Below are 25283 nucleotides of genomic sequence, written 5' to 3' on the forward strand. Positions count from 1 at the left end.
AACGCCCACAGGTTGGAACAAGTTAATCTTACCCACTTAGCATATTGTCGTTAGGGACAAATATCCAAGAGGGTCTTATAGAAAAGTTGGAGATGAAAGGTAACAATGGATTATTGTACTCAGCGGGGTATCTAGGAATTTCGTTCGGGGGGGGGGGGGGTTGTCCAAAACTAGTGGGGAAAATTAAAAAAACAGGGTTTACTAAACAGAGGTTTTAACTAATTTTAGCACTTTTCATAGTCGAAATAACTTCATTAGTCAAAGAAATATTTTTTATGTTCATGATTTTTCGACATTGTCTTTTCTCTTCTGAAGGAAAGTAATTGTGTTGTATTATTTCTGGAGGGGGGTCTGGATTCCCCGGGCCTCCCCCATCGCTACGCCACTGATTGTACGCCAAGGAATAACACGAACCATTAGCCACGTAGAGAGAAACAGAAGTTACGTGGGAAACACAACAGAAGGAAAAATAGACTGAATAGTTCCCTAAAAAAGATCTATTGATTTGTACCTAGAATAGATCAAGAAGGATGTGGGGGAAATAAATCCTTATGGAGGTAAAATAACTAGTTTGGGATAATAGGGAGAAATATAGAGCTGCAGAATTTTGATATTAGGACTGCAATACTATGCATGTAATACTCATCTAAAGTAGTGAAGATTTCTCGGGTTTTACACTAGTTAGATTTTACATACCTCCTTCCAATGTTTCGATAAACGATTTCTCATAAATATAGATAAACATACAATTACTACCGCATCTAAGTGGATACTATCTCAGTGACTCCTGATTGTCTACCAGTCCCCTCAGACTTTCCGGAGGTGGCTCCAGATTCTGCTTACGTTGTTTTCACTGACATTGTTGATCGTGCTGTCGGATCTGAGTAGATACTTTCACTATCCGATCCCAGTAGAGATCAAGGGATCGGCGCAGCATCTTCGCTGAGATTGTATGTTTGAGATAAATGCTGTGCTGTAGAATATCGGACCATCTGCTGAAAGTATGAGGAGACTAGCAGCCAATAAAGAAATGCTGAAGAAGCAACCCGTTTAACCCGTTGTACAAGGCATAAAAAACGATTTACGAAAGGAATAACATTGAATTCCTGAATACCTGAATACGATGGCCTGTCATGGAAAAGTCGGAAGAACATATGGAAAATTTCCCTCTGCGTGACACCCGAGAAATCTTCACTGAATTGTTCCCCGGGAAAATAGCAGACAATACAACATCAGAAGGAATAAAAATATTTTACTGCCGTAAGAGAAAATAATAGGGAAAACATTCAGGACGTACGCGTATAACCCTCAAATGGCGCCTGTTAAAATATGCCCCTAAATCTGAAGTAGCTTAGAAGCAAGCAAATAACTTTTAGCAAAGCAAATAACGGCACTCGAAAGTGTCGTTGCATCTCTCTGAATTCCATTAGTCGAGGTCAATTTGGAACGCGGCCAAAATTAATACAAATATGCGAGGGAAAAAATTCCTATTCCCCCGGGCGTACTATACGCCATTATAATTTCAATATCGAAAATCATTAAATATTTTAGCAACAAGGCTATTCATATGTTATTATCGTACTTTCCAGTCATTAATAATAATATCTTGGATTCCAAAATGAAACCAGGTCATGCTATAAGCCAAACATGAATATTCAATATCATGGTATAAAATAAATTCACCGGTAGGGATATAAATTCAAAATGGTGATATTTAGTTGCCTCGCTAACAAATATCAAAGCGAAATTTCAAATGAACAATGCCATGCCGTATTGATGAACTCTGAAAGTAAGAGGGGAATCGGTTCATTAATATGGAAACAACGCAAGCGCAATGGTCATGCATATTTTATCAGTATATTTCTGGCAGCAAAGGCCGACCTTCAAGCATATGATATGCCTAAAAGATAAAAGAAGAGTTATAAAGGTGATGGCGATGATTAAAGATGAATGATAAAGAGAGAATACCGCAATTATTTTTTAAATATCACGAAAATAATGATTTTGGTATAAAATTCGACTCATCGATGACTTTTATACCAAATATCAGTGACATAATTAGGACTTGTCTTTGGGAGAGGGGGCCGGTTATATTGAATGCACACCAAAATGGGTATTAATAGATGATATATTGCTTAATAATTTGAATGTATTTGTTTAAATCAAATAAACCAGTATAAATGCGTAGATTATCGAAAGAAGCTACTATTTTTTTAAAATAGGGTTAGTATCAAAACTAAAATATTTAATCACCCCATTTCAAACATACCAGGCTGCTGCTATGGGGATTTTTTTTATTTTTAGGACCCAGGAGGCGGCCTCACCTTCCAACCCCGAGGGTCGAGGGTTCAAGTCCTGTTTGATTAGGTTCTTTAACTACCCAGGACATGCGTGTGTGTAAAATTCTGCTGGTCTCCTCATTAGAAAGGCAATGAATAGGCTGCTTCATCTACGATTCCTAGAGCTAAACGGGACCCAAAAAGAATCGTCAGATAATAATAATTATTCGTCCTAAATAGTAACGCCAATGCCACAATAAGTAGATACAACTTCTTCATCTAAAAATTATTGAAAATTTAATTGCAAGCAGTTTTTAATCACTGAAGTGTGTCAATTACTTAAAAAATATGTAGAAGGGATTTAACATTGATGCCTACTTTTATACCCATAGTAAAATTTACCAATTTTTTTACAGCTAAATAAGGATTATTTAAATTTAAGGCAATTTTTAAAATAAGATTGTGCTGACATTAAGGCAGAAAAAAGAGAACAACAAAGGATTTAGTTTAATTGTTTCGGTCAATAAAAATAGGAGGAAATACTCATTTAGTGAGCAAAATTAATTTTTGTACCAAATATTTTCGTCCAAAATAATTAAAGGTAAAAAGTTTTATTTTATTTAAAGATTATTCAAATACTTTTCAGACATCTTATTTATCATTAATATTTACAAACAAGCCTTTATCAAAAATTTCCAGGAACTGTGCCATGATAGAAGTATTCCTATACGTCAATCAAAATAAAGAACCTCAGGCAAGTTGTAATAGTTGCAGGCTTTTAGGCACTCTCAAATTTGTGCTCCATTTCTATCAACTTTTACAACCAGGTAGGATTTTAGTTCCAGAGATCAGTTGGCAAGGTTTTCGACTATTCTGCCAGAGAAAATTTCAATCACTTGTGCCTAATAGTTTCTCGAATTAATTCTGATTTCTTTAGCCCTGAGATAAATGCAGTAACCTCATGACCTTTATATGAGCATTGGCACGCCTTGGGGATGATGTTATCAATGAAGAAGCGCTCAGAGAAGAATGAGAGAAAAGAGAAGTCTTTTGAAAGCCATGGGTAAAAGATAGAACATATTAATCGACCACATGATAATACAGTATGGTATATAAAAATGAGCATAGACCACGTTATGGTGGATATAAAGCAGAAGAATTATGTAGGTGTTAAAAGATTAGCCGATTATTGAGTGGAGGGATGCATAAAACCTATTTTAGGATAGTTGACGTTGATGAAATACGGGGTTATACTAAATTGATGGTGCGGTGTCAGTAATTCATACGCTTACCGTGAGGATAGGGTGGCAGCGATTTCTCAGCGACTGCCCAATGGCTGCTTTAGTGCCTTGATTAGAACTTCAAGATGGCAGAACTCCATCCGTTGGATGGGCCGTTTAGCCGAAGTTTCCGTGGCACCTTTCGTTCGGAGTAGACTAATTTCAACGCCGGGTTTCTCTCTTTTCGAGTGGCTAAGGTATATCGACTGAGGAATAACGGATAAATATAAATAAAAGATAAAAAAGTTCAAAAATAATTAATTAAACTGTTTTAAAAAAACTCTTCATTTAAATCATGTTCTACGCACACCATTCTTTATCATAACACTGTACCTTCTGGCCGATGTTTCGAAAAATTGTGAAAATACTAGATAGATTCTTGAAGATAAAGTAGGTGGAGAATAAATAGGATAGTGGATAGATAATGAGCAAGAGATAAAAGACGATATCTTTTAGCTAGAGACTTGGTTTGGCGCATACAAAGTCGTTTCGGTTTCCGGCCTGCCCAGGGCATCTATCCCCTTTAGCCTGACATTCTCATGCGTTGCTTGGGAACGGAAACTCTCCGCGGGGGAGAGACAACATTTTTTTTTCTCAAAGTTAAACTTCCACTTAGCCAACCACAATCACCCTCCTCATCCTCCCTGAGGGTTATAAAAGATCCCGAGTGGTTAGTGCCCCCTTGGGACGACGGAAAAATTTGCCTAATTATCCAAACGAACTCGGGGTAAACTTGCATGGAGAATCGCTAATGAAATTATTATCTCTCATATCTATCCTTGGAAACAAAATATTCCTATCCTAACGATTCATAAGAAAAACCTCTCTGCAACCTTTTGAACTTTAAGCTAGAAAAAATTATGAAATTTCTAGGGCAATATTTTATTTTTTAACAATTCTCCTTTCTACAATTCTCTGTATGAAATATGAATACATTTGCGAACTTATTTAATCGTTTAATAGTTTGTCATCTAAAATAATTAAAATAGCACACATTTGCTTATTTCATATGATCACTTAAAAGATATATGAGCTTCAATGTAGGAAAAAATTAATATGTTACAAGCTCATTAATGGTAATTACCATGACAATTTTTAGGGTCAGCTGAACTTATAATTAAGTTTTTAAACGGTTAAATGATAAAATATTAAAATTTTAAGATTAAATCGGAATAAATGGCATTCACTCACGACTCAAAAATATCTACAATTCAGATTTCTTCCTTGAACCCAAAAACAAGGAAAGGTAATGTAGACGACTAACAGCCTTTAATTCTATGCACCCACTCATAATCTATGCATGGATATGGTATTTTATACTCCGAAGTAAATATTATTTCACGGTCATATTTGCTTGACACAAAAAATATCGCACAAGGAGCTTCTGAGATGAAGAAAACCGAGGAAAATATTTACAGAATTGTAGGCTGCAGAAAATACATGTTTTTGTAGGAATACCCTATGCAGGTAGTAGGCTGCTAAGTAGGCGACCAACCAGTGTAAGTCCTCTTTAGTAGTTGGACGTATTGGAGTGAGGTACGGTGATAAGCAAAGATGACACACATCAGATGATTGCGTCTCCACTACGTAGATTCCCTTGCTTTCTTGTGAATATATGATAATTAGTCAAAATATGGAAGCTGCATATTTATGATAGAATTGATCGCACTTGCGTTGCCATTGATATGGCTGCTGTAAGGAAACTTCCTACAAAAAACGTTGCCATAAATTCAAATATTACGTACGTATTCAAATTCAAACGTACTGCAGACGGCAAAATTTCATTTCATTTTAATGATTATTTCCATACACAATACCCTTGGTGAGTGCATATCGATTTTCAGGAATGTAGGCCTCAAATTGCGTATATCTCCGTGACGCCAGTTTTTCTCCTTCCTACTGCAACAACCGATAGTGAAAGCATTTCCAATATATCCGATAAAATTAAAAATGAAGAAACTTGGTGAACATGAACTTAAATTTTGATCTACGAGGGGAATGGCAATATATTTTATAGGTAATAAGTTCCCATCTAAGACACATTTACATTCGAAAGCAGCGTATTTCACTGATGATTGACTTTCTTCGAAGATGGCAACAGCATATTTGCCGTGTAAGACACGGTCTCCAGCGTTACCAAGTGGAGCTGTTTCGTGTAAAAAATAAAAGTATTTCGTAATAATTTGTTATAATGTTTCTGCATATCTGATGATAGCATGATATGCAGAAACATGGATCGTATCATTTGAAATAAATTGTGGAATATAACAAAGTTTTTTTATTATTTTTAACAGGATTTATACCGGCCAATCTTCATCGATTGCACGGTATTGTATTTTATTTAAATTAACCCATTATTCCCCAGACTGTGTGTAGCGGTTTTAACTTTAGTTTTTTCGTATTTTCTAGTTTATTTTGGCCTAATTAAGATATACATTCAATAAAATAAATTATTATCAACATATTATATGATTTTCATAATGTTGCGTTTACGCAACGCTGGGAAAACTCCGGTAAAAAAATTTAAAAAAGGTTTTTAAAACTTAGGTTTTATCTTTTATTTTTTACCGTGATTTGCATACTCAACATCTTCGCCGGGAGTTATCAGTATTCCTTTGATAAAATGATTCCTTTGATATTCCTTTGATTCTGTCTTGACAAACATGCTGGGGTTTGTCCTTTGTCCGAGGGCGTCCCGCATATGCGCTCCGATTTTTATGCCAAACTTCATCAGTCTTTATTTTGGAAACCTCTTTCTGCCCCAGTAAAATTCTTACGATCTCAGACCGGAAGTCTCTAAGGAATGGCTTTACCCGCGACTAATGTGTAAAATCGTTACGCATTCACCATTGCTCTATCTAGCTCATTTATGATTAGAGTCCATAACCATTGCCCCTAATCTGGATAAGGTAACATGCTACAGAGTTATATGTGATTTTACACTTTCCCGGCGAACAACTTTAGAAAAATCTTCTCGGGATACCGCGCGGGTTAGATTATTTAAGAGCGCCGACGTTTCTGGTACCGACTCGCTACCCATTCTCACGGCTACTGAAAAAAAATGCTACAGAGTTATCGTGTACCCCTACCATTCCCTAAAGGTAATCGTTGATGACATTTGATTGCGGAATCAGATCACTCTTATTCAGCCTCCATTTGTACCTTTTCGTCCTTACTATGGGTTCAATATTCTCGTAAGTTGAAGCAAAGGCGTCTACAGAATTATTATACTACCGCACTAATAGAATATTTTTTGACTTGTCCAAGAAATAGTCAAAATCCTCTAGGTTTTTTGTCAAATCCCTCGGAGACTTGAGTGTGGAGTGTCCGGTTTCATTTTCTTTATCTGTTCCCATGGCAAAAACACCATTGCTACTTTGAGTGGCTATTAGATAAACTGGTGAAGAAATTATCAAAATGCACGGCATGGTGTTTCGGATATTTATAAAAATTCAAAAAATTTAGAGCAATCCTTTCTCCAAGTGGTATTGAACTATCTCTTCCTGGCTCGGCGCCTCCATACGGCAAAAACTGATGGAGATAGTCTGTAGATGGGGCTAGGCACTACAATTTACAACCAAGTATAATTTTTTCCCACGGATGAACATTTTAGCTGAGTGTCACCCGAAATATGGAACCATTCGCTCATCAATGCACAATTTATTTTGAATAAATCCAAAGCGAATGAAATTTTGGTTTAGACTTTTGGGAAAAGGCCTGAATTTTGAAAATGTTTCCCTTTTGTCTAGTTGTCAAACGTCGGAGAGGCGTAGATATTTTTTAATCTTATCAAATCTATTCTACGTCATACAAAGTCTCAGAATTGGAACATACATATCCTCTTTCTTTTGTCCAGTACATATTAGTGCGTGGTAATGTATTGTACCCCGACAATATTAGGATCCCAATGATTTTTATTAGATCTGCCATACTCGGAGTATACATATGCTTATTTTTATCCTCAGCGTACTTATTTGAATAGTTCGAAACTAATTCAAGTAATCCTTTAGTGAGAAATAAGCGAAAGATCTCAATCTCAGCGCGTTTGAATTAATTTCAAAAGTCCCAGATAGGCCTGAAGGTAGCGGAATACCGCTCTCATTTATGACTATCTCCCCATCGCCGGTATTTCTTCGACGGTGAGGTCACGAACTTCAGAGGAGAGTATCAACGGTATCAACGCATCGACCTCATCACTTTCTTCGCTAAGTTATTCCACTGCATCCAGTATTTTTTCGGCCGTGGTACACCACCTGAAAACACCCATATGTGAAATACTGACATAATGTAATTTTTATTGCAGATCCCAAGTCTAGAAAACATTATAAACGACAAATTACTAAAGGTTTCGCGGTCCATGTTTGTAGATTTATGGTTTTTTGGGAATATCCCGCGTCAGGTCATTAAAATGGCCGACGTTTCTTCTCCTATGCCGGAGACCTCATCATGTAATTTGCCCTGATGAGGTCTCCGGTATAGGAGAAGAAACGTCGGCCATTTTAATAACCTGACGCGGGATATTCCCAAAAAACCATAAATCTACATTATAAACGACCTCTCTTGTAAATTATTATTCACTACACTTCCTCCAAAGTAAACTTCTGAGGCGTAGAAATAAGGCATAAATTTTTCCTCACTTTTCCAGCGGGATGAAACCCCTGGATCAAGTTTCTTACAACAAGCCGAGAAAATAATATTGAAGTATTATCGATATAATTACCAAAAGAGAGATAAAAAGGAATTTTGTAGGACTATTTCACTGATATCAACCCATTTGAAGCTAATTTCTTAGCCTTACACCAGCTAAGCGCTAAAACAAAAGATAGCATGTACTTAGTACTATTGCTCTGAGTGAACTCCAAGAAGCGACTAGAGGAACCCTCTACTTTCTGCCATAAACCTGTTTCAACCAATTCGTTTCTAAATCACTCATTTTATCGTCTCTAAAATTTAGTGCATCGTAAGCTGAATGTAATGTCTCCAAAGTAAGACTGCCATTCAAGGACTTGGGAATGACCTGGCCCTGTATCGGTTCCACATGGACGCGCAATGGTTTGAATCTACGAAGTAAAAACTCGTAAAGATGACCATCATGGAATTCAAAATGCAATTAACTCATAAGTATGTTTACTCACAACCTGAGAGCAACAAAATGCCGCTAAACTGCCAACAGAAGACTACGTAGTCCAATTCAAGTCATATTGACGAGCTGCTTTTGCTTATAGAAAAGCCCCGTGGTCTACCAGAGAATTCCCATCGTTGCGTAAACGCAACATTATTTACAGCAACCAGATTTTTTCCGGCAATAATGAAAGTGAATGACAAAAATAAACATGATGAATAACGAAACTTAGAACTAAGATAAAACATTACCGATAGTAATTGATTCCTCAAGAAATCTTAGAGAAAAATCATTTACAATTTATAGTGACTCAATTCCTTGAAAAAGGCAAATTTTGAATTAAAAAAAATATAATTATACTAATGAAAATGTTAGTGAAAGTGGCATAGTAAGAACTAGAGATATTTCAAAAAGTCAGTAAACCGAAGAAAAAAATATTCTGAAGTAATGGTTTTTTCTAAAAATTACGATTCAATAATGTTGCGTTTACTCAACGCTGGGGATTAATGGGTTAAGCTCATACAAAAGTGTATATTTAGACAGCTAAAAATTAAATTTGACCATCGGACAAGGGCTCCGAGTCATGCTTTCATAATTACTATACAATGTACAAGGAAAACTTATTTCTTCACGTTTTCTTGATTCTTCACGATCTTCAGATGAACATAAAGAACGGTTTATGTTTACGGTGGGCGTAATTCAATGAAAACTATAACTCCGGAGAGGTACACTATATCTCTTTTGGAGTATTATTTTATGCCATAAAATACTAAATTTGATCGAATACTAATCATGTTATCGCCAATCCTAATTATTCGTCATTGTCAACTGTAAATGATACCAACCTTGTTTAAAATCGTACTACGAGCGTAATTTATATACGCATCAAACCTGATCCGACGCGTCTTAATATGTACCGCATGCCCTTAGGCCTATTATAGTTTTTTCTTGCAGATGTATTTTCATCACAGTTATCAATGAAGTGAATGAAATTATTACAAATAAAACTGAATGCCAGTGCAACACCGCACACTGGTCAAGTGCCGCGAGCGAAAACCCAGTGCAGGCCAGCTTCCTATTGGTGGTAGTTTTAAAATCCATTATGCCAACCTAGGAGGATCAGATTCGGGACATAATCCACCAGCTCACTCACTCAGTGATTCGACCCGAAAGTTCGTTAGGATATTTGAGGGTAGAGCTCACCTTGCATTGAGCCACAGGTCACACTATCACCATAAATCACTAAGCGATTCAACCCGAAGGTTGGTTTGGATGGGTGAAGGTAGAGCTCGCCTCGAATGAAGGCACAGGCCACATTATACAACAAATCACTAAATGATTCGACCCGAAGGTTGGTTCGGATTGGTGAGGGTAGAGCTCACGTCGAATTAAGCCACAGGCGCATGTATAACACGAGTTCAAGGTAGGTAGATGGCCTAGTTCCTTTCCCTGGGCAACCTCGCCCATTAAGGATTTTGTGTGAGAGTTTACGGAGGCTTCACCGGGGTTTTGAACCCGGGACTCCTCGGTCAGCAGCCAAGCGTTCTGTCCCCTGGGCTATCACGCCAACCTCTTACATCATTTACGGATGATTAAAGTGTGAATTTTACTATACCAATGATATCCCCACCATTATTTCCAAATGTATTCAAACAGATTACTGATTCCCTCCAAGTTTTCAAGCAATGAAGAATGAAGAGAAACATTCTTTACGCTTCACTAGCATCCTAATTGATCGGAAGTGGAGGGTAGAAAAATATATGCCTTTGGCTTTTGAATAGTTGAATACCAAGTCCTTCACTCAGCCTTCATTTTTAATTCCCTCCGTGGATGAGAGATAGATCTCATGATCGTAGGAGCATTTTAATCTTTTTGGCGGATTTAAGAGTTGAAGATAAGTTAAAGGATGGAATCCGTATCGATTCTGGAAGGCATCCAAGTGAATGACCCTTTGACCCCAGAGAAAAAGGACGCCGAAAGAGTTCTCAACACTGCATGGACAAGCGTGGAAAGATAATGAATGTGGATGGGCACCAAGGGGCGCTTATGCATACACATGGTTCCTGGTTGGCATGAATATTTAATGAACTTTTAACGGACGAATTGATTGATCAAGGATCAAGTACGAATCAATATTACACAGGAGCCGAATGTCAACTAAACAATGATTTGCATGAGATAGTGCCGGGATTAATAAAAAACAGTGTTCGTTCTTAATTTATCAGAAATAGACTTAATTATAATGGGGCTATTTTACCTCTATTTCATTCATATAACGCATGTGATAAGAAGTTAATTTTTTAGCAAAGTCATAATAAAACAATGAAGAGAATGCATATGGTTTTAAAAAAACTTTAATGCTTACCTATTGAAATTTTTAAAAATTAATACTCAACACATTGATGAGGATTTGTGGATTAAATGAAATATAACTATTATTAATGTCATTTCAGTATTTCCACTAGAGGCTACCGGGGATTTAAGAACTATAATGATGTGGTATTATATTGATGCAATGGAAATAAGGCATAAATGAAATAATAGGTTGCATTTAAACGTCATTTTGGTTCTACTAGATTATTAATCGGTGGCGGAGCTAAACATTAGCGTAAAATGGTTCCACCTAGCCTTATATCGGTGGAAAAAACTGCCAGGAATAATTATGCTACATTCCTATGGGTAATTGGATGCTAAATAGTGTTTTCCAGATTCTGAATCAAACTTGAGTCCTCAGTCTAACTTGGTGGTTCACATTTCAGACTCAGGGTGAGTTTGAATTAGAACTCATGTTTAGAAACTAACTTCGTTTCAACTGACTTGAGTTTGGGATTAGTCACATTGCAATTTCTGCCACTTATCAACTTAATTCAACATACACAAATGACTCGTATTTTACATTGTACATAATCAAGTGAAATATTTATACGGCTGAAATTAATGAGGGGTAAGGAGAAAAAGCGGAAATTTTTAGCAACACTTATTATTATATCGTATACATTCAAAACTAAAAGATCTGAAGTGAATTTAAAGAAGGAATAAAACGAAAACAAAGATGTAGCATTATGAGTAAGAAAAAAATATGCAGAACTATGGGAAATAAAAGGGAATGTATTAAAACGTTTATATTTTTTCGTGAAATCGGAAAGAGCTTTTGCGTTTGTTAATCTAAAGGTGAAGAGGACCGCTAAGTTATTTTTTCAGACATTTCCTGGGGATTCGGTAGACATAACGTTTTAAGCTATAATCTACCTCAATTTTATTTTATACCCAAGCAATTTTCATATATCAGCAGTTGATTAAAAGTGTATCATATAAGTCCCTTTGGAAAATAAATAGGAACAGTGATTATCTCCTTGATCTCCTTTTTTAACAAATTATTAATTTTGCATGGGAATCGAGCGAAAAATTCACAAATTGAGAAAACAAAAAGTAAAGGTGATGCACTCATGATTACAAACATAAAAACGTCTGGTAAAACGCAAATATAAGAGAATTTAAACATTCCTACGCATACCTTCATTAATGTAATAAATCAGGAGAGAAATAACAAGAAAAATTTCACTTTACCAGGATCATATGGAGATGAAATTTGAGATTGCGATATTTCAAGACATTTTGCAGTTTTACCGTGGAAATATGAGCACGTTTCAAGGACGTGAAAGGCTTGAAGTAATTCTTCACAAGGACGCTACGATCGGATACGGCAGGTCGGCAATCTCTGCCACTTTCCGTTTCACTTTATGATGAGGTGGACGCTTATGAAGCAAATTTTCCACGCTATCCCTTTATTGGTTCCACCAGCTGAGTTCATAAATTAAATTGATATTTTTTTACCAGCCGCGTTCTCTTTATTGGAAAGATAATAAGGAATAGAACGGGAGATGAAAAAGGTTTCCTTAAAGATTAATAACGTTCTCCAGTTTCAGCGTCACTTTGGGTTTAACCGTCAGCCACCGGAGAGAGTTACGAAAAGGTGGGAGAATGGCTCTAAATGAATCAAAATTGAGTCCAAGCATTCCTTAAGCATATGTTTGCGAATATTTCTAAGACTTGGGAATCTGTAGCTATACTTTGTAAGAATGGAGGCATTTAAATAGGCTCTTGAGTTAGCTCTTAAGCGGGAAATAGGGTTTTACAAGAAGTAAACCTTACGCTGCGGCTAAACAAATTCAAGCGCAGACTTCGCATGCGGTGGAGAAGTGATGGCAAATATTTATAAAGAATTTGCATTGCCAAATTTCATGGTGATAAAAAAATATACAATTATTTTTTATATCCCACCTTCTGTACAAGTATAACGAGCGAAAATATACATGTACCATTGTGACCTACTTTGCACAGGAATTAAAACAGATAATTTACATGAAAGGGATTGAAATTTTCATTTGTTTTTCAATCGAAATATTTTAATAACTTGTAAAATATTCATTAAATACGTAAAATTTCTTTCTAAATTGCAATTTTGAAGACTTGCAAACGCTTGAGCTCATTTTTACCTAAATATACACAATAAAATACCATAGCACTGAAAAAATGTGCATACAAGAAAGGTGAATAATCTAATCAGTAACAAAAAACCCACTGAAATGATACAATCCATCTATTGACATTAATGTGATAAATATATTCTTGAATTTTATAACCAGTGTTTGCCATAGATTTCCTCATTGGAAATAACATATCATTTTGGTTCTTATGTTATGTATCTATTAATCACGTGCCAGAGGCAAAACTTCTGATAAAGATACGTATAAATTTGCGATCAGAGCCCATTATGATTCATAAGTAACAAAACGTATTTCCAGCGTTCGACGGAAAGTGGAAATGACGAAGCTACATGCTGTTATGAACAATTAAAAATTTCTGTAAAACTAAAAACAAATTTATTTGCCGACCAAATTATCCGAGTTATTAATTCACATAATTATCGGCCATTTGCACGGTTGATTAAGCCTCGATATTCAATGGCCATCATTTGATTCCAAATTAGAATACGTTACACCGATGGTTTCCCTTTATTAATTTATACCTGAATATTTTCGATAAATTAACCTTCACATGGAAGCCTTACTCCTCAATAATTTTCCTTGAACTCCAGATATCCAAAATGTTGATCCGCTCTTGCCTAGATCTAGCCGAACAAACCTTAGCAAAATTCAGTTGGCCCTAGTTTGCGGTGCCATTTTCTGTTCCTCTTTTTCCCTTGCCTATGAATTTGAATCAACAAATCCATAGATATGTCCGTTAACGCATTAAATCACGAAGATGTCAGACGGATATTAAGGAGATTCAGGAACTGAATTCCACCTAGCATAGTTCTTTATGAAAGTTCTTTATTTTTTATATTTCTTTATTTCTTCATTAAAGTTCTTTATTTCTCGGGAGAAAAACTTATTTCTAAACCTTTCCGATTGCAAAAAAGTCTATTTTAATTTATTTTTGAAATTGGGGTTACACCTCTTCCGTAAACTATCCCGATTATGTTTCCGAAAATTCTTTTCCTAATATGGCAAAAATTTTCACTCTGCAAGAAACAAATGTTAAAGTAAAAAAAAAAACAAAATTTTGCTAATTCTTAAACTAGGCAGCCTAAATTGCTCTGAGAAAAAATATCAATAAATATTATAATGGAAATGTTTAAATTATTCCATGATTGCCCTTAAAAAAATTTAATAACACATTGTAAATTTAATAATGCAAAAGGCTGCGTAAATTAGCATACCTTTCAATGATACCGAAAAGTTTTATCAGGGCCACCATGGAAAATGTCACAGAATTTCCCATAAAACGACTTGTTTCGACAATTGTATTCCTTTTAATAGGCATAATCCCCCGTGGATCACATTTAAAGTCAGTTGGAAATTAAATGAAGTTGATTACAGACGAAAATTCACTATATCCCTCTGAATCAAAACCTTCCTGTTATCCCTCGGTGTTTCGTACATCTTTGTCATTAGAGTGAGTATTGGTGATTGTTGTAACGTAGTTGCTCTAAATTCATTAGAATCATCTTCACCGGTCAACAGTCCATACATAGGTTTGACGCTGTTCTCCACTCAGCTCTTCCATCAACTCATCTTGTCACACCTACGCTTTTCTTGCGTTACATGCCCTTCCTCACCTCTTCCATATCATGTATTCGATGTCTCTCTTTTCCGTTCTTGCCAACTGCTTGTCCGTCGACGAATGTCTTCATCAAACAATCATGTCTTATGATACGGTGGATTGGATGGTCCTGTTTTCATCGTAGGGAGACTTTTTTGGAGACTCCTCCTTTCGTCTGCTTTTCTTAGGGCTTCCACAATGGCGAATCACTTGAACCATTTCATTTTTATCATCTCATACAGAATGCCTTAATCTTTGATTTTTCCACTGCTATTTTTGTCCATACCTCACTTCCATTTATGAACATACTTCAAATATAAGCACTAATTATTTATTTCTTTGCCTTATTACTTAAATTTTCCGCTTAAATTTAAGTGGAATATCATAATATTGCTTCGAGAAATCAGCTCACCACTCAGATAAGCGTCCATCCCCGCATGGGGTCACAGCCTCCGAGATGTAGAATTTGAAAATGCTACCTACCCCACTTTCATTCAAACGGCTTATGTGAAGGTCGGGAAACGAGCCTCCAATGAAATATACTAACGGCAGGGTTCAACAAGGTTCAACCTTTCATATTATGTCGCACGCATCGCTTGCGCCAATTCAATTTCCTTTAAAATATTTATGAAGTAGGGAAAGCATAGCTATTTTTTGAGAGGGAACTTTAGGCAATTATTGCCAGAAAAAAAGTGTCCTCGCTTCCTAAAGTATTCTAAAGGTATATTTCCAGAAAAATAAAACACATATACAAATCCGCAACGTTTATTCTATAGTTCACTTTTATTTCATTTAAAACATCAGTGCATTCAATTATTGCAGGTAAATAAAAACCCGATAATTGACATTATGAAAATCATCCTTATCGACTTGTTTCTTAGAAAGTTGTTCTAATATGTTCTAACACATCTAATGTGCTGGATAAAATCACATCAAACTTTCCATGAGCCATCATTAATGATTCTTTGATAACTATAGTCAGTATTATATAGCAATTTTACTCACTAAATAGATATATCATCCCAAATAACGTTATTTAAGGAAAAATGTATAGTTACTCTATTGACCAACACAAAAAACTTCCTAAATATTTCAAATAGATGACAATCGAAATTCGGACGCTGCGGCCTGTACATCTCGGAGGCTACGCCTGGGGCAAGGCTGTATCTCATCACCCGCAGCGCCATTTTCAAATATCTCCTTAATTCCACCTCGTTACTTTCTTCACATTTAATTTATAGCCCACCGCATGGGATCCCGGTCTTTTTCCTTCGAACAACATTGGCGAGGCAAAGGAAAGGAAGATGCGGCTTTAAGTTTTTTCATCATTTCCTCCCGAGGCTCCGACCATGCTCCCCTCCCCCCTTCGCATGCCGCTCGCCGCCCCATCTTTCGCCGCATCTTTAATTTACACTCCCCGCATCCATCCTCACGCCAACAACTACCCTTCTCCAACCCCTCTTATTCCCTCCCTTCAGTCCTCTCGATTTCTCCGGCCCCCAAAATACCTTTCCCTGTTTTCCCCGGCCTCAGCTGCCTCCGATCCTCGGTTCACGTGACCTCTACTCACTGCTCCACTCCGTGAGGTAAATTTAACGCGGTCTGCTCACTCGTCTGTGATGTGAAATACTCGCTTCCCATCGCAAAGGTAGTGACGGAAAGAATGCCACCAATACCGAATCCAGGAACATATATAGCCTACACAACTAAAAAGATTTTTTTAAGGTAAGATACTCTCTGTCTTCAAGTGAACGCAATTTCAATCGTTCTTGGTGAGTCAACTGGAAGGTTGGCCAGCATAGATGTGGGCAGAGTTCACTACGGAGAAAATGTTTAACTTCTTTAAATGTTCATATAAAAGTTATTGCAACTATTTCATGAAACACATTCGAAATATAATTTCAAATGCACACCAGGTTTTAGTTTTTGATGCCTTAAATTTTCTTCTACAACATAACTTTCTCAGCAAACATATACTTGAAATGATCAACCAGTCTAGGGCCCATATTATTTTCCTCCTTTTAATAAAACCTGTTTATTATGAAATATGCAAATGCTACTTTTACAATACACCGGTCATTACTAATTACCTTCACTTTTTCAAGTGTTATCCCTCCCTCGTGTTCCTCTCCTCATTCCTCTCGATATCACCGGCCGGAATCCAGGGTTCTTTCTCATTTTTTCTCCGTCTTTCGCCCTTCTTTTCCTCACAGCTGCCGCTAATCCTCTCCTTCCGTGACCTCCCTGCTCCATTCCAAATGGTTAAATTAACACACTTTCCTCCCCAGCCAGCTATATCCAAGGCTCGAAAATGTTTGCTTCCCATCGCACATAAAGGGAAGGAATTCCTCCAAAGTTTTTCACGCACATGTTGCCCATACGACGAATAAGATCCTTGAAGGTAAGATGCTATTTGACTTCAAGTGAATACAGGTTCACTCATTGTAAGATAGTCAAACACACGGATGGTTTGAAGGTATAGTAATTAGAGAGCCAATTTTATAAGGAAAGGGTGGGGAATGAAGGATGGAGAGAAACCAGGAGTGAGAATAAGACGAGAAAATGAAATAAAAATAAGAACAAGTCAAAACATTACCCCACATTTTAAATAATATATCGAATTGTACATTGAAATGTAATAGTCCGCAATTGGCAGATATGTTACGGTGTTTGAAGGAGGCGACCGAGGGCTGACGTCACTGATGGGGCAATGAATGAAGGGTAAGGGAGGGAAGGGTGGAGAGACACCTTGCGTCAGCATTAGTCTGCTCTTAACGAAATACAGCAAGGGGACCATAGCTTAACGTCTCATCCGACGGACGGAGTGTTATACCGTGCTTTAAGTGCCCTCCAGAAAACATTCAAGCAGGGATCTCTGAAAAATATCTCCTTTCATCGAGAAGTGAACCACGTTTCCTTATTTCAAGATACCCCGTCTGTTCGCCCCCAGTCCTCTAGATTTCTCCGGCCGGCATCCAAAACACCTTTCCCTGTTTTCTCCAGCCTTTGGACTCCTTTTTCCCACAGCTGCCGTTAATCCTCTCCTTCCGTGACCTCTACTCACTGCTCCGCTCCGAAGGGTTAATTCAACACACTCTCTTACCTCCGCCAGGAGTCTCCTCGGCTCGAAAATGCTGGCTTTGCATCACAGAAAAAGCAGGAAGAGGATTCAGCTCGTCCACCTCATTTGATTTTCGTTTTATTATATCACTGATTTTTGGTAAATTTTCAAAAATACATAAAACAATATTTATCCGTTTTTCGGCACACCTCAGTTGCAATGGAGAGGACAAATAGATAGCCTCAAATCATTCGTGGATAAGTTGATGACATCACCTACTCACAATGGGAGGGCTTAAGTTAAGTACATAGTGGAATACTTAAGAGGTAATTTTGGTTGTGGAGTTGCAATTTTATAATCATTTTATCAAATCATTTTATTACGCCGAAGGAGGGAATATTCATATGATAACATGTACAGGAAAAATACCACAAAAATATCTCAAGATAAGCATTTTTCCTTATATTCTTCGCTGGGTTATAATTTGGGGTAGGTTGCGAAGACCCATGTCAACTAGTCTATGAACAAACAACGGAACATTGAACAATGGTTGATTTAGGTAACTATCTACAAGAAAGAGAAGTGTTAATCTACCAATCGTCTTTAATGTATACATATTAAATATAATAATAATAATAATAATAATAATTTATTACTCCTACATCTCTTTTTTACATCTTAATACAATGAAAAAAGAGAAGGAGCTTTAGGTGTTCTCGAAGGTCATAGGTCCATATAAAACATCAGTTTTTATCACGAAAACAGACTGTACAAAAATTTTGTTTTAAAAGTAGTACTTGTATCGAGATAACTTGCCAAATAAAATTTTATCGGTAATATTTAGCCCTAACTTTTGCGCGTTTCATATTTGCTCATTTCCTAAATGAGCAAATTTAACATGCTTTCATTACCAGATTGGCTCAAATTGCGCTACAAACAATAAAAATCGCAAAAGAATCAGTCAAAACTATAATTTGAATTTGGCATAATTTTAGGTGATTTTTTCTTCATGATTTTTTTATTTAAAAATTCTATTCCATTCCAGTCCATTCCAAACTTTTCGTTACTAAACACAACATTTCCATTCAAACTCAAGCGGATACTATAAAAATCATCACGGATATTCCTCAAAGAATTAATTCTCAGGCATAAATAAATTTAAAAATTGGCTTAATATAATTTTCTAACTAAATTTTCATGAGGTTACAGCCATTTAATAAAACGCCTAAGATTCTGGCGAGCAAGGGGAAAAGATAATACTCTTGCACTTTAACATTCACATGATTATAGATCCTTTTTAATGAATTCAAATGAAGATTGAATAAATGAATGAAACCTTTTTTTCAAGGCGAGACTAGTTTTTTTAGACTTTGAAACACCGTGCTGCTAAAACTGAAATCGATACACTCCAAGAGCTGCCTCGTCTTAACACGCCGAACTGTGATGTTTATTTGCAAGTTTCACCGTGAACGCAAACCTCGAAATTCAGTTTCCCGTGTTTCCACGCGCTCGTTCTAGATTTCGATATTGAAGCCTTCAATCAGCCAAAGAGCATCATCATCATCCGGCTCTTCTCCTCTTAAACTGCGACGCGTGCTAATATTGGCTCTGCACGGTTACGCGAGAGAAATTTCGTCCGCAAACTCGATTTCCGGGCGAATATCACTGCCTGCACGACACTCTCAAAGCGTTTGCTGATTCAATAGAAAATATAACGTACTCGCCGCGTCTGTATCGGCTTCAAGCACGTAGCTAGGGAGGTGAAGAGCTTTGCGGCTCTCACACACCCAGAAATATTCCCCTTACGGCCACTGCCCGAAATACATCCCCTCAGGAGATCAGGAGACTACTCGCCGAGGGTAACTATGCACGAAACATAGGTACTAGATTCGGTTTCAAAGGTCCAGGCGGACCACGATAATTAAAATACAAACTTAAGATTGATGCTTTGTAACGAAACAATAGGAAGGACTCTCGGACACAACCATACTATAAGACGTCTCGCAGCTGATTGCCTGTCGATGGCTCCGGAGCATGTGGGGCAGTGTCAAAATTAGACTTACTTAGTCAACAGAAAAACAACTTTGGTGGAGGTTAAAATTGATGAAGGTATTTTAAACAGACAACTATCTGCTCATAAAAAGCCCTTGTTTTAGTTACCATGCAAACAAAACTTTTTATACGAAAGAATGGTGTAGTTTTCAGTAATTCATAAGAAAATAGTAGGGATAGGGTGGCAGAGATCATCCAGAGGCTGACCAATCCCTCCTTGATTGCAGCACTCCTGGTCCTTTGGGTGCCTTTCGTTAACAACTGGCTATTGTAGATGCCTGGTTTCTCTCTTGTCAAGCCACTAAGGACGAACATATTAAATTAATTAATTATTTAAAAACAAATGGTTAGAAAACCAATTTCATAAAATGAAAGTAATTGTAACTGTAAGTTATTTTTGTGGAAGGTTACTCGGGATATCCACCGGGTAAGGTTCTCCAACTCCATCTCGGTACATAGGCCCATAGGCCGAGATGAAGTTGGGGAACCTTACCCGGTGGAAATCCCGAGTAACCTTCCACAATTCTATACGCCGGGAAAGCATGCGATCATTCTTGTAAGTTATTCTGCTTTCATTAACACCATGTTCATAACCGCAAGTTGAAAATCATGTACATGCGTGTTGAAAACAACGTAGTTTGAATTGGCATACAAATCTGAGATTACTAGTAGATTATTATCACATAAAATGAAGCTTATCCTTAGCTTGATATCATTGCAGCAAACTGGACATCGTTTTCACCTTTTTCGCAGGCTTCTCAATTTATAAGTTTTCCCTATTGGACGTCGGTTGGGTCAAATTTTTAGCATATTACCACGACCAAATTAGCGTATTACCAATTTTTCGAAAATTACCATTTTCTCTTTCTCTGTTTCTGTAGGCAAACACTCCACGTATTCAACTATTATAGTCACCTTTTTGCTGCGCCTCGAAAGCTTTTCCCTGGCCAGAGTACTTTTATTTTTCTTAATCACCCACGAAAACTTGAGGACTTTGCATTTTTGAACGTTTAGGTAATTTATTGTAAATAATTTACGTAAACGCTCACAAACAACCATGACCTGAAAATTGGCAACCTGTATAGGTGGAAATCGAACCAGTGACCTTCGGTACGGTAGGCGAGGACCTATCCTCACCGCTACCGAGACCGACTTCCCAGATTTCCCTTAACCGTGTATATAAGTTAGTAGGTACGTCGAAGAGTACTTACAATCGTATTAAAAAAATGGATAAATATATAAAAATGAGGGGGATGACTTGTAAGAATACATATTGACTACCCACGTCCAGCTTCGATTCACCGAAAACACGAGGCACGGTTGGTTGGGCGGACGTCTCCGCCGTGAGCACTGAACCGGGAAGCAGGAGACGAGGACGTGGCTCTAGGGTCCACAGAGGACTAAGGAAAGCATTCTGGGAGGAACGGCAGGAATGCTACTGCTCTCGTTCAGCGGAGGAATGCGTCGGGTAAATGCTTTCGTGGTCGCGTTAAGACTCAAAGGGGTGAATGGGAGAGACCTTAGTGGGCTCAGGCAGACCTCCTTGAAGGAGGCCCTCGAGGACTCCTTGTCATGTGAGTCAAAAGATGGAGCGTCTTGGCCACAAAAGGGCTGAACAGCATGCAGAGCAGAGGCAGTACCGTGACTGGACGTAAGTTATGCGATCGCACGGGGGCGAAGAAACATCATTTGTGGTACGCCATGAAATAAATTGCTTCCGTTCCCCACGAGCCAGAACGAAGAAACCATGAATGATGGCTGGTAATTGAGATATTATAAAACCACAATTTGTAAAAGGGTTGCATATAGTAGGGGTGCGTCGTATAGTGGTTGAGAATCGAAATTAAAGCTCTACAATCGTATTTATGAGTATTTGATTGCAAAGGCTATAAAGGGGTTACGGATTTTATGCCCAGAATTGAAACCCAAAATGAATATGCACCATTAACGAGGTACACAAAATGAAGGTTAGTCTTGGTATTTTCATATCATAAAAACGTTTTTGGATTGATTTTTGAGCGTCAAGTTTTGAATAATGGTCTCTTCAAAGATATCTCCGTACTACCATGATATTTCATTTAATCATGAAAATAATGAGATTTTATTATATTTAGCTACATTAGGGCTATTTTTACATGAAGATTTTTAAACAACAGAAAACGTTGTTTCATGACCCCCCTTGTGCAAAATTGAGGAGACTTCGACCAAAGTATGCCCTGTCATTATCGAAATTGATAGAAGTGACGAGTACTTCCATAACCGATCATTTTGCAGCCTCACTGTTCTCATTCCTCGTTCAAAAATGGGAGTTCGGTGGGTTCATTCTGGTTAACATTAGTGTTTCCTAACTGGAGTTAGCGAATAAATTACCGATCCTCGCTACAATTATTGAATGACCATACTTATAATAGCAAATTTTACCCGAAGCGATGAATCAATACCCAGCGAGCCAGATAGATGAGACTTTATAAGCTCACCTGAGTTAAACAAATGGAGTAGATAATAATGAATTCCGCACTGTTAAAAAAGTATATTTTCGATAAAAAGCTTTCATACCACCGATGACTGTTGACAGTAAATATACCTAGAGTTCAAAACTTTTTTGTTTATTACTTAATCACAAACATTAAATTCCACATCATTGATCTACAGTTTAGGGTATGACTTCAAGGAAAATAATAGATATCCTCCGGGGCGGTAGTTTTTTTCTAATTCAATATCCCTTATCACTACGGAAAAAGGCAAACAATTTTCCAGTTATTCTAGGACAATATTAATCCATTCCAAACCTTTCCAAATATTGCAAAATGCTTTCCAAAATAACGAATTATGGAAAATAGTCTCCTCTTATCTATTCCATTCTCTAAATTTTCCTCCTCAGGATCATCCTTCAAAACCCCATTGAAAGTTTTGAATTCGTTGTAGGCAAGAGTTTAGGAGGGGTGAGTTGCATTGAGATATGCGAGGTTGACTATAATGTAATTTACGCCAAGGGTGAAAATGAAAACATTAGACTTAGACAAATGAAATTCTTACATGGTGAATTTATCCTTCGGTGCAATAAACTTTGCTCTCGTGCGCGAGACTGCATACAAAGCTAATTCTTTCATACTGTAATCAAATTATAATGTGCTCATAAATTGTATTTTTGCGGATTAATACCTTTCCTTCAAATCTTTATGCACAGCAAAATGTAATCACAAGTACCATCAACCATCTAGTAAATATCCTTTATTGCTGATGAAAAGAAGTTTTTTTCCTCACCAATTTCGCGGAAAACCAAAGAAGCACCTTTATTTTCATACGCTTTCATCCAATTTATTCTCAAAACGTTTTTTTTGTTGCCTTAAATTGCGGTTTTAATGCCTCCTCCAACCACAATTCCCAGCACAAAACCATCCCCAAAGTTTCTCTAGATACCCTTCGTGAGGCGAGAGAAAATTTTTTAACACGGGGAGTGTAAACCATATCGCTTTAGAAAGAATTTTCATACACGGGGCGAGCTTTTTCACCTGTTGTTAGTAAACCAATTCAGTCCTCCGGAGGATAGGAACCTTGCGGCGAATAAAACGGTTCTCCCTCAAATTAATTCTCCCGCCCGACCTGAAGGAGTGTGGGCAAGCAAGTTAAGAGACCTCGGTCACCAGGGAATGGACCAACATATAATCACCCTCAGGGCCCACACTTTCTTTTTATTTTTTAATATATTTTCCCCTAACTACCACTAATATCTTAGGGAAACCGGGTTATCTCGGCGGTTGGCCCAAAGTTCTGAGGTTCAAAATATTTTCACTCATTACCGCACCGTGGAGAGCAGAAATTACTGTGCAAGTGGAAATGGATATTCCTGCGGCATGAAAATACTTTGCCACAGACCTTAAGATAACATATTTACGGGAGGTGACCGACAACTGAGATCTTTTGCACCGTGAGGGAAGGATAGAAAAGAAGGAAGGAGGGAAACTCGATGCCGGTAATAGTCTGCTAAAAACGAAAGGCGCCGACAGCACCATGGCTTAACTTTCCATCTGACGGACGTAGTGCTCTACTTGAAGCGACCTCCACAATGTACTCAAGGAGAGATCAGGCAAGCTAGGAATAACCTCTGCCACTGCCGGGATTCGAGCCCAGATCCACTTTGAGTAAAGCCAACATCATAGCCACCACACCATCTCGATCCATTACAATACTCAAGCCGCGATCTTTAGTATTGGGTACCTTCATTACGGAATAATTCCTGGTATGAAAGTGCAATGGTAATACTCGACCCACATATAGCTTATAAAGAGAAAATAAAACAGTACTGCACGGTATATAGTTTTGATCCATTATACGATTTACTTTTTTGAATAATTTTACCGATTTAAATAATGCCGAAAACACATTATTAAATTACACCTGATCAAAATATTTTTTGCCAACGTTGCTTTTTACTCAACTTGTTAAATTACTATAGACGGCAATTTATCAAACAAGCTTTCAATGCTATAATGTCAGCTAAAATTCCTAGTAAAAACGACCGCATGAATTATCATGAACGTGCAAAGAAGCAAAAATTCCAGTATCGTACAAAAATAAACCTGATATTTCCAATGGATACTTTTTTAATGGACAGAAATGAAAATTTAATTAAATATAACTTAGATTACTAACTGAAAATTACCAAAAGGTTATATTTATCCACGGATACAAAAATTATTAACTAATATCATAACAATCAGTTAGCCGTGCCAGCGAAAAAATATAATACGGTAATTTAAAATTGAATAGAAGAAACTTTTTTCCTAAATTTAAATGTTATAAAAAGTCTAACAAAGGATCTTTTTCATATAATTTCCTGCATTAAATATTTCTTGCTTTAAAAAGCATGATTTATGCTTATGCTTCCTTCATAATATTTACAGTAAAATAACGAATAAGAAAAGACTATGTTAAACTTTGTTTAGAAGTCGTTTTATCTTGGTGATAATGAAGTGTTCAGAGAAGCTTAGATGTGAGTATGAAATGCTTATCCTAACAGCTACGAAAATTTACTGCTTGAATATTTTCGTCGATATTGAATATATATCGCAATCACATTTGTATAGCAGTCAAAATTATGGTCTCTATTGTGGGGTGAATCGTCGCAATATTATTTAGCATGAATGACATTTATTTTTAACCTCAATGACCTCACTTCAAATGCCATTAACCTCGTAAACGTACTGGCTGGGTACAGATCAATCTCATTAACTGAATAAATAAACCAAAAGAAAAGCAGCAGAATCATGCATAGCATGGATTTAAAAGAAATAATAGGGAATTTAAAGACATATCAGTTCCATGGAACAGTGAGGCGTAAATCAGATAATGATTCAGGGACACCAATGCATTAAAAAAATTAA

The 25283-nt window shown here is 37.0% G+C and overlaps 1 protein-coding gene across 1 annotated transcript in view; it reads left to right on the top strand.

The window, feature by feature from the left end:
- LOC124165804 overlaps positions 1–25283 on the top strand; it is a 514500-nt gene that overhangs the window by 115442 nt on the left and 373775 nt on the right. The window lies entirely within an intron of this gene.

The sequence above is a fragment of the Ischnura elegans genome, chromosome 9 (genome assembly GCF_921293095.1).
Source record: "Ischnura elegans chromosome 9, ioIscEleg1.1, whole genome shotgun sequence".
Classification (NCBI taxonomy): Eukaryota; Metazoa; Arthropoda; class Insecta; order Odonata; family Coenagrionidae; genus Ischnura; species Ischnura elegans.